Genomic DNA, 11,287 nt, shown 5'->3' on the forward strand with positions numbered 1-11,287 from the left:
CTGCCAACCTAGCAGTTTGAAAGTACGTCAAAGTGCAAGTAGATAAATAGGTACTGCTTCGGCGGGAAGGTAAGCGGCATTTCCATGCACTGCTCTGGTTCGCCAGAAGCGGCTTAGTCATGCTGGCCACATGACCCGGAAGCTGTACACCGGCTCCCTTGGCCAATAAAGCGAGATGAGCGCCATGACCCCAGAGTCGGCCACGACTGGACCAAATGGTCAGGGGTCCCTTTACCTTTACCTAATGGGTGTGAATTTCCCCCTCCTCCTCCTCCTTCTCATTCTTAGCCAAGTAAGATTGTCTTCCATAAACATAGTCTTAGTGAGTACATAAGTGACTGTGAAGGCCAATCCTGGATCCACACGTCCTTCCACATTGGGGACATAGGTTTCCAGGTGGGAGTTGATCATTGTGAGGGTTTGCTGAGCGTGCCTTCCTCTTAGCATGTCCTGAGTTTGAGCGTCTTCAAAGCCCATGACACCTTTGGTAAAGGCTGCTCTCCAATTGGAGTGCTCGCTGCATGTGAATTTCCTCTGTATGCTTCTGTTTACACACCTCCATCCAAGTAAACATTAGGCCGTTTAACTGCTTAGACACATTTCAGCAGATCTAGTGAGGGGGCATGACCTAGGAAGACTTCTGAGGGTCAGCTATAGGGGCCCTGGAGAGCTGCAATTGGCCCACAGAGGGGAATTTCCCCACCTCTAAGCTACAGCAATGAATCAAGGTTACATGGAATTCCCTTGTTGCAGTAAAACCCTTACTATGCTTTGATTAACTTTTGCAAATGACAAAACAGTTATTATAATTGAATAAGTTAATATAAAGAAATGAGAAACATCTAAAGAAGGCAGTTAAGGAAAGAATAACTCAAATTGAGGTGGTGGACAGAAGTCAACACAAAAGGCTAGAGTGCTTAGGTCTGATAATTCAGAATAATAATCATGGGTTATTGGTGGAGGGAAAGATATTTAGTTATTATGCATTTTTAATTCTTAGTTTTAGTTTGAATTTTGGATGGAATTTATCTGTGTATGTATGTAAAGCAAAACTCAATATTAATTATTTTAAAAAAAGAAAAAAGAATTCCCCTGGGAAATTTCACTCCATGCTCTTGACTTATCTTGAAATTCTGAAGATGTTTTCCTTGAATGGCAACCATTAAAATTGGTCCTACTTTTGACCAAACCTGGGTGGTGCTTTCCTGGTCTGTTTTACAGCTGGCACTGCAGTGGCTAACTTGAGCAGATCAATGATGCTGGGCTAACTATCAGAACTAATATAATCTTGAAGGGCTTTGCCTGATGCACCTCAGCGAAAACTCTTAAATAGATGGAACACATTTTATTCAGTGTCGAGAGAAAGAAAGACCAGAAAATGTGGGGATGACACAAAGCAGTCAGTTGCAATGCTCCCATGAAGGACATTGTTTGCTGAGGCACAGCCGTGGCCTTACATAAGGTGCAAGGCAAGCTATCAGTCTAATGGGATCAAGGCACGGGCATGTCTGCCTGTCAGTACCTGCTCCTTTAAGTGGCATTGGCTTCCTGTAATTCATTCATTGCCAGATGCTCAAACAATATTCCTACACAGGTCTTTCCCCTCTTGCTAAACACATAATCGAGGAAGGAGAATGATTAGGAAACCTAAAAAAATTCACGGGAGGAACGAACAAGCATTGAGATCACCTTCTGAGGCCCTCCTTCATGTGCCCCCTCCTTGAGAGGTCCGAAGGGTGGCAAGATGAGAATGGGCCTTCTCTGCAGTGGCTCCCCATCTGTGGAATGCTCTCCTCAGGGAAGTTTGCCTGGCACCTTCATTATACACCTTTAGGCGCCAGGCAAAAATGTTCCTTTTCAGCCAGGTCTTTGGTACATCCTATGCCCTTTTAAAATGTGGGGGTTTTTTTTGGGGGGGGGCTATTGAGTTGTTTTTATTTTTATTATGTGGTCTTATATCTGGATTTTTGTTCTATGGGCTGCCCTGGGACCCCCAGGTATGGGGCAGTGTATAAATTAAACAAACAAACAAACAAACAAATAAATAAATAGAGAACTTGTATTAGTTATTATATATTCATATATTTTCTGTATTTTGGAAAGTGAGGACAGTTTGGCTGTTGCTGTTGTTGTTTTTTTACCCACCCTTTACTCCAAGGTCCCAGGGCAGGTTACAATGATTTAAAATGCAACATTAAGAAAAATTATTAAAACAACTGAGGGCTCAGCCACACTTTTTTGCTTGATCCGCATTTTGATCATAGCGTGTATCAATTGGTTTCTTATTGTTCCATGTAAAAATCCAAAAATCAGTGAATATGCTCAATTGGTTCTTTATCAGAAAAGCAGAAAATCTGAGAAAAGATTTTGCTTAACCAACCTTCAATTCAGCGGGTAAGATCGTATTTTTTTTTGCAGCGTACGGCTGCAAAACTAGGAGAAAAGCCCTTGTATCCAGTAGAATTAACTGATACACAATCTGATCAAAATATGGTTTGTAAGATGAGTACCTACAATCACAGAAATAAGATGGGTGCTGAAAATATGCACCTCCCCTTCAAAAGCAGGGGGCTGAGCCAGTAGAAGCAATCACTGAATTGCTTTTCATAGAATTGCACCACACACTAGGACCCTCGTACCTAAGGGACCGCCACTCTTGGTATGCCCCACGGAGGACCTTAAGGTCCACAAATAACAACACTTTGGAGGTCCCAAGCCACAAGGTGGTTAGATGGTCTCAACTAGGGCCAGGGCTTTTTCAGTACTGGCCCCGACTTGGTGGAACACTCTGTCACAAGAGACCAGGGCCCTGCGGGACTTGACGTCTTTCCGCAGGGCCTGCAAGACAGAGCTGTTCCACCTGGTCTTTGGTTTGGACTCAGACTGGCCCTTATGTTTCCCTCGCCTTGTGGTTTTGATTTATGGACTACTATTCAAATGAGGCTGCATTTTAAATTGTATTTTAACCTGTATTTTAATAAACTGGGGTTTTTTTGTCTGTCTGTTTGTTTGCCCCCCCATTATGTTTTATTGTAATTTTATTGGTGTTAGCCACCCTGAGCCTGGCTCTGTCCGGGGAGGGCAGGGTATAAATAAATTTATTATTATTATTATTATTATTATTATTATTATTATTATTATTATGTAATAGAAACGTAGCCTTACAAGGGACCCAAGGGTCATCTAGTCCAGTGTTTCCCAACCACTGTTCCGCGGCACACTAGTGTGCCGCGAGATGTTGCCTGGTGTGCCGCGAGATGTTGCCTGGAGGGAGGCGGGCGAATCGGGCGGCGAGAGGCGGGGCGGCGAGGAGAGGCCGCCCAGCGCGGGGCTCTCGCCGTCTGCCTGCCTGGCTGCCTGTGAGCTTGGCGGGCAGCGCCTCCGTCCGCAGCACCCGCCTCGCGGCTCTCATTCCCTGCCCCTGCCAAAGCTCTCCCAGCCAAGCCGCGCTCTCCTTCCTGCCTCGCTTTGCTGCCTCCTCCCACCCCCACAGCTTGGAGGTTCCCCGGCAAGGGGGAGGGGAAAAAATTGAAACTTACACTTTCGTGTGTCCCTCCCGGCGTGACGCTGCGTGCTGACGTCACAGGGCTGTAATGGTGGTGTGCCTCAAGATTTTTTTCATCAAACAAGTGTGCCTTTGCCCAAAAAAGGTTGGGAAACACTGATCTAGTCCAACCCAAATCAGTGGTCCAGTAGTGAGCATCTCTTTTTGGCTGGTGCCTGGGTGATGGACTCCTGCTTTGTTCATCCCATCTGGAGGCAACCAGATGCAAAGGAGGAGGTCAGGGCACCTGCACCTCGAGGGTTGTCCTGCAGGGAGGATGCTGGCAAATGCAGCATGCCAGGTGAGTGTTGCTGAAACTCCCTTTGCTGAAACTCCCTGGGCCTGTCTTCCTCTGCACCTCCACCACCCTGATTCACAGTTCAAGGAGCAGCAGCAGCCTGGAAGCCTGGGAGGAAAGTGTAGGCTGTGCTGAGAATAAGGCCAGGATGGCCGGGACACTGCAAAGCAGGAAGGGAGATCAGCTGCTCCCCTTTGTCCCACTAGCAGCAGATCCCACTATTAGCCTTGGCACAGGAAAGGGAGGCTTGGAAAAGAGGAATGCTTTTTCCTGCCGAAAGGAGGCCAATCTGGGCCTGGTTTCAGCTGGCATTTCCGATTGCAGCAGCAGCAGCAGCCCCGAATGCAATGTTCCAAGCCCAGCCCTGCAGCGATCAAGTTCTTGCCTCACGTGTGACCTCCTTTTCTTTTTTCCAGGGTGAAGATCTCTCTAGGGAGGGGCAAGAATGGTAAGCCGGCACACACAGCTCCCCTGATCAGCTTCCCAGCACTTTGCAATTAGGTGATTGCAGCCGGCAGGCTGGATCATGCGCCTTTCACGTGCCTCACAGCAGCCCTCTTGGAATGGGAAAACAGGCACTAAGTGGGCCACCCACTTGAGGCGAGAGGTGGAGGAAGAGGAGAGGGCAAGGAATGTATCATTATTGGGATATATTGTTTTCCTGCTCACATCCCTCTCTCAGGTGGAGAATGCTCACTTCCCCAATCAGTTCCCTCTCCTGATTTTGCAATTAGCACCAGAGGGGAAAGGGACAGGATGGGAACAGTACAGTGGTACCTCGGGTTAAGTACTTATGGTAATTCGTTCCGGAGGTCCGTTCTTAACCTGAAACTGTTCTTAACCTGAAGCACCACTTCAGCTACTGGGGCCTCCTGCTGCTGCCACGCTGCTGGAGCACGATTTCTGTTCTCATCCTGAAGCAAAGTTCTTAACCTGAAGCACTATTTCTGAGTTAGTGGAGTCTGTAACCTGAAGTGTATGTAACCTGAAGCGTATGTAACCCAAGGTACCACTGTATTGCAGATGGGTCCCAGAATAGCAGAAGCAGGCAGAGCTTCTGCTAGCGTTGGGTGGAAGCATGCAGCTTGTGAGCGAGCCATCAGTGGTGGCCAAACTGGGGCCCCCCAGCTGTTTTTGGACTACAACCCCCGTCACCCCTAGCTAACAGGACCAGTGGTCAGGATGATGGGAATTGTAGTCCCAAAACAGCTGGAGGGCCCAGTTTGGCCACCACTGCTCTAGGTGGATGGGTGGACAGCATTGGTGGAAGGATATGCCTGGGGAGAGTCCTGACTCCATAGAGCCTGGCTAAAAGGTTTATATTTGCCTCATGGGGAGAAGTCAGTACATTGAATTCAGGGGAACTCCAGTGTTGGCTACCCATCTTGGGCTGCAAGAAATGTGACACCTTGTGATTTTCTGAGGGTTATAACCCTAGGTTTACTTTCAAAAATATGCCAAGGACTAATGCTGCAGGCATTAATTCTATTATACATTCTTATGGAGGTTTTTTTGTTTTGTTTTAAATGCTATGGTCAGTTTACTAACTGACTGAAGCTGTGGAAGGACAAGGTCTTGTGAAGTACAGTCGTACCTTATTGGTTGAATAAGGTACGACTGTACTTACGTTTTGGCTCCTGGACGCCGCAAACCCAGAAGTGAGTGTTCCAGTTTGCGAACATTCTTTGTAACCCGAATGTCCCACACTGCTTCCGAGGCTTCCGATTGGCTGCAGGAAGCTCCTGCAGCCAATCGGAAGCTGCGCCTTGGTTTTCGAATGTTTCTGTAAGTCGAACGGACTTCTGGAACAGATTCCGTTCGAGAACCAAGGTACGACTGTAAAAGACTTCACTTCCAAGGCAGCAAAGACAAGCCTTTTGCAATGTGCAGTGAAGGAAGGCAAGGCAGTGGTCCTTAAATGCCCACCCAGTCTACAATTGGCTCCTCATTTTCACCCGTGAAGTGTTGGATCCCCCTTGTAGCTTTACAGTGACCTGGCGTTGTTCTGGGTCTGTTCAAAGGAGGGCATGCCTCATCCATCCTTTCCCCTCATGTATAGATTTATGGAGGCTGGCATTTGCTATTTATGAACATGCTGACACCAAAGAACTTTAAATATAGGCCAACTAGTCATGCTATTGTGATAAGAAAGCAGCATGCATTCACACTCTCCCTTCCCTTCCTGAAACACACACAATGCTTGGCTGCATGGACATGACAATGGTAACAAAGATGCAAACCTCCATCCTTGCCCACTTCAGAAATTCCCTTAGACAGTCCCATGGCATTTGTTGCCCCATCAGATTGTTCAAGGATGTGCACAGCCTTCACCTCCCTCCCGAGTGACCTACATATCAGACCCAAACAAATTAAGAGCTGACTAATAGTCTTGTTGACCGTAGGAGGTTGACTTGGTTATTTTGGGCTTAAGAAATTGTCCTTGTCTGCTTCCTGATGGGTGAACCTAAATGAGCTGCAGGCAATATAGGCTCAGTAAGAAATACATACAGCACTTGAAATGAGTGCTGTAGTCCATGGCAATATAGAAATGGATTGTCAGGGAATGGGGTGGTGTCTCTCACATATTCTGACTTTTTTCCCAGGCTTTTGCCTGTGGGGTGACATCACGCTCCTTGTTTGTTTCAATCGAGCCAGGGCTTTCTCATCAAACAAAAATTAAAAAAGAAAAACTTGGAAAAAAAGAAAAAGAAAAGGGAGAAGAAAAACAGGTTTGTTGAGTTACAGTCATGGAAGTTGAATCAGCCGCATTTGTGTGGAGCCTTAGAAGTGCGCGAGGGTTTTTGACATTCTGCAAACTCATTTAAAAAGTCAAGTTTATTTCTACAAAACAATACAATATAAAACATAAAAAGGAGGGAGAAATAAATGACAAGAGCAATGCAATATACAGGGAACACTGAGACTTCCTCAAAGAATAAAAAGTTCCAGAATTCATGCTACATACATTGCCAAATATCTATAACTGCCAGTGCTCTCTGGTTCTGTAAGTCTTTGTTGAGTGCATATGTAATAAAGTTTTGCCAGGCAGTATGAAATGATTGTGGGTTCTTTTTTCCTTGCACAACTCAGATTTTCTGTACCATTTCTTCTGCTTTTGCTGTCCAAATCATTCTGTACCATGCTGTTAAGTTTAGGCTATCCAGATTTTTCCACTGCCAAGTGATGGCTTGCTTGGCCAGAATAGCAACTGTGAAATCACTTCCTTCGAACTGATATCCTTTTTAATGTCCTGTAAACAGAGGAAGCAAAAATAATTCTGCAGTAAATTCAATATCATAGCCTGTCATACTAATCAGTTTCTTACGTACATAGGACCAAAACTTTCATTTCGGAGTGCATTCGCACTGGAAAGGGACATTCTGGAAGTTCATTAAAAACAAAACAAAAGCCAAGACCATCATTTGATAATCTAACTGGGAAATGCTATAGAAAGATAACATTTAAATCAGGGATGACTAACCTTTGCCAGCCATGTTTAAGGTTAGGCAACTCTCTGAGGGCTACAGATCATGCACATACTCTTACACACCACGCACAGACACTCACCAAACGTATAGCAAGCACAAACCCACACACAGGAACATAAGAAGCTGAGTCAGGCTACTGGCCTATCTTGCTCAAGGCTGTCAACACAGACTGGCATTAGCTTTACATTCCTAGCCCTACCATGAGATCCAAGGACTGAATCTGGGACCTTCTCCATGTAGCTCAAATGCTCAACCACTGAGTTACAACATACACATACATACAGGAACATTCTCTCTCACCTCCTCCACCCTGACCTTCATCCTAGCAGAGAGCTAAGAAGTTTAAACCTCTCTTCCGCTCAGTGCTGGGATTCAAACACAGGTCCTCCCCCCCCCCCCATTCAACAGATGATGGATCTGGCGATCATGCAGTGGATCGATTTCTGTCTTCACAAGGCCAGGATCTCATACTGTACAAAATAAATAAATAGTGTGCACTCCCATGAAAAAGACGCATAAGACAAAACACAGCATTTGATCGCCCCAAGGTCATGTGGCTCAACTGGTAATATGAGAATCATACAATCACAAAATTGTCAAGTTGGAAGGGACCCCAAGGGTCATCTAGTCCAACCCCCTCTAGCACCACCTGAGTTTCCTGTGCATCAATGAAGCTAATTAGTTTAATTTGAGCTTCTGGCTTGGTTTTCCTGACCTGGTATATTAATTTTATTTCCTGGTTGTGATGTGCAAGGGTTGCATTTGCTTTTGTTTCCTGGGTAGACCCTTGACCTCGGGATGGTGCATAATAACAGTACATTTCTTGTGGGGGGCGGGGACGAGGAATGTCAGAGAATTCTAATGAAAACGGAAGTGGAAATTGCTATTGTTCACTTACTGTATTTGTCCCCATGTCCAGAATGGAAATCAGTCCAGCAAATATGATCTGTATTTGCTGCTGCTGCTTTCAGTCTGCAAGCAGTGCACAATCTGTCACATCCACCCACCCTGCCATTTGAATAGCATTTCCTTTGAACTGAAATGAGTGGGGTGGAACAATGTAACAGCAATATAACTTACATAATTTATGTAATCACGCAAGAGGGGTAATTTCCACCACAGTTGACAGAGAGACGAACGACGTGGTTTTGGCAAAAGGAGAACTGCAGCGGAACGGAAACCTCGCTGCATGCAGCTCATGTGGGGCAGAATGGAAAGTGATGCCTCCTTACATCCCTAGGAGGGACTGGCTTCTCCAGCTGTGGGAAGAAGGGGATAGCTGAAAAATGATGGAGCTCAGATCCGAGGCCCGAAGATGACTATGATGGGTAGGCTCAGCCTGGCCCCATTCTGAAGGTGCACACGGGAAAGACCAAGGCTCAGTGGCAGACCATCTGCTTTGCAGGTGGGATCTGGTCCCAAGTCTTATCTCCAATGGCATCTCTAGGTAGGGCTGGGAGAAATCTCCCCCAGGAAACAATAGAGAGCCTCTGGCAGTCAGGGTAGACAGTTCTGAGTTAGATGGACCAATTGATCTGACTTGGTATAAAAGCTAATACTTCCTGTATTCCCATGCCATGTTTGAAAATGATGGGGGAATGCATGTACAATTGTACCTCGGGTTACATATGCTTCAGGTTACAGACTCCGCTAACCCAGAAATAGTACCTCAGGTTAAGAACTTTGCTTCAGGATGAGAACAGAAATCGTGCTCCGCCAGCGCAGCAGCAGCAGGAGGCCCTATTAGCTAAAGTGGTGCTTCAGGTTAAGAACAGTTTCAGGTTAAGTATGGACCTCCGGAACGAATTAAGTACAGTGGTGCCTCACAAGACGAAATTAATCCGTTCCGCGAGTCTCTTCGTCTTGCGGTTTTTTCGTCTTGCGAAGCACGGCTATTAGCGGCTTAGCAGCTTAGCGGCTATTAACGGCTTAGCGACTTAGCGGCTATTAATGGCTTAGCGGCTTAGCAGCTTTTAACGGCTTAGCGGCTTTAAGAAAAAGGAAACAAACTCACAAGAACTCGCAAGACGTTTCGTCTTGCGAAGCAAGCCCATAGGGAACGACTCAAAAAATGGAAAACTCTTTCGTCTTGCGCGTTTTTCGTCTTGCGAGGCATTCGTCTTGTGAGGTACCACTGTACTTAACCCGAGATACCACTGTATATACCACAGTCATTCAAATGAATACAACAACTACATTTGAGCTGGTGTGGTGTAGCAGTTAGAGCAGGGGTCAGCAACCTTTTTCAGCCGTGGGTCGGTCCACTGTCCCTCAGACCATGTAGTGGGCCGGACTATATTTTGAAAAAAAATATGAATGAATTCCTATGTCCCACAAATAACTCAGAGATGCATTTTAAATAAAAGCACACATTTTACTCATTTAAAAACACACTGATTCCCGGACCATCTGCGGGCTGGATTGAGAAGGCGATTGGGCCGCGTCTGGCCCACGGGCCTTAGGTTGCCTACCCCTGAGTTAGAGCATGGGACTAGGACTTAGGAATCCAGGGTTCTGGCCCTTACTCAGCCATGAAGCTCACTGAGCGACCTTGGGCCAGCCACCGCCTCTCACCCTAACCTACTTTGCAGGGTTGTTGTGGGGATTAAATTGGGGGAGGGAGAGCCACGTATGCCAGCTCGAGCTCCTTGGAGGAAAAGGTAGGATGTAATTCAGATAGATAGATAGATCAAGCAAAACAAACAAACAAAACAATAAACTTAGCAAAACATTGCAGCTTTTTTACCCTGTCCATTGCCTGCGAAGACCAGCCACCCACAGGAAATCCTTGCAGTGCTTCCAGGAGACGTCTAGCTTTGGAGAGGGATTACCTTCATGGAAGAGGAACACAGAACAATGTCTATAGACATTCTCTCAACTTCAGCGAGCCAGGATTTAATCCATGATAATCTGAATCTTTCAAAGAGTATAATCCAATGATTATATACTGCGCGCGTGCACACACACACATGATTCTTATGTCACCTTATAAAACTGACTATTAGGACATGGCACTGGTCAAACAGTATTCCAATCAATACACAAGGCACGAGGTGGGAAGGCAAACAATGCTGGGTGGAGTGAGGAAATGACCAGACAAAGCATCTTCCAAGGATAGGAGGGTGGATGAGCATAACGCAAGGGGAAATCCTAAGCGCAAAGCCTGACCCCATTATAAGGTCAGAGAACATTTTGAAATCTCATGCTGGAAGATCAAGGCTGAGGCTCTGCCTTTAAATGAAGGACTGATTTATTATTTAAATGTACCCAGTCACTTTCCCTGGAGAAATCTGCCTTGAAGTTCTGGATCAGACCTCCGTGCTCATCCATGCACCGGTGATTGCTAGCCATCTTCAGCATGTTTACATCAGCTGTGGATCACATCCCTACACCATCACCACTGTAGATGCAAATCGTGAGTTCCAGGAACCAAGCTCACCCTTCCCATCTTGCTGGATGGGGCTGATGGGAATTGGTGTCCAACAACACTTGGAGGGCTGCAGGTTCCCCACCCTGGTTTACAGGAAGCACTTAGGAATTCTCTGAAGGATCTGACCTCCTTCTGGCTCTGTTCTGCCACTCTGCGGAGGATGAATTCATGAGCCTGATTCCTGGAGCTAACAATTGGCACCTGCACTGGGAATGCCACAGTGACGCAATCCATAACTAATAACTTCATCATACAGGTTTCTGTGTCAGTAAGAAAACCAGTGCCCATGTTTATATAGTACTCTGGGCACCTAGTTTTATTCTGAGACTGTTGTTCCAGAGAGAGAGAGAGAGAATGAATTTGCCATATACTGAGACAGACAACCATTGGTTTCCAGGAGGATCACATGGTCTCACCTTCTCGGCTCCACCAGGTTCTAGCCAATGGTTCACAGTGTTAAAGTCTTCCACCCTGCTATGTTTATCTCCAGTTTCAATGCACAGCATGTGGGTTGCCTACAACAATTG

The 11,287-nt window shown here is 46.1% G+C and overlaps 1 long non-coding RNA gene across 1 annotated transcript; it reads right to left on the reverse strand.

The window, feature by feature from the left end:
- Nucleotides 1-6,695: 6,695 nt before the first annotated feature.
- LOC308574705 lies at nucleotides 6,696-11,036 on the reverse strand. Its single transcript, XR_014002556.1, has 3 exons — nucleotides 10,770-11,036; nucleotides 10,077-10,161; nucleotides 6,696-7,092 (listed from the first exon to the last, which is right to left on the reverse strand). It is a non-coding gene; the product is annotated as an uncharacterized lncRNA (long non-coding RNA).
- Nucleotides 11,037-11,287: the final 251 nt, after the last annotated feature.

This window comes from Podarcis bocagei, assembly GCF_964188305.1.
Source record: "Podarcis bocagei genome assembly, chromosome: 15".
Lineage (NCBI taxonomy): Eukaryota > Metazoa > Chordata > Lepidosauria > Squamata > Lacertidae > Podarcis > Podarcis bocagei.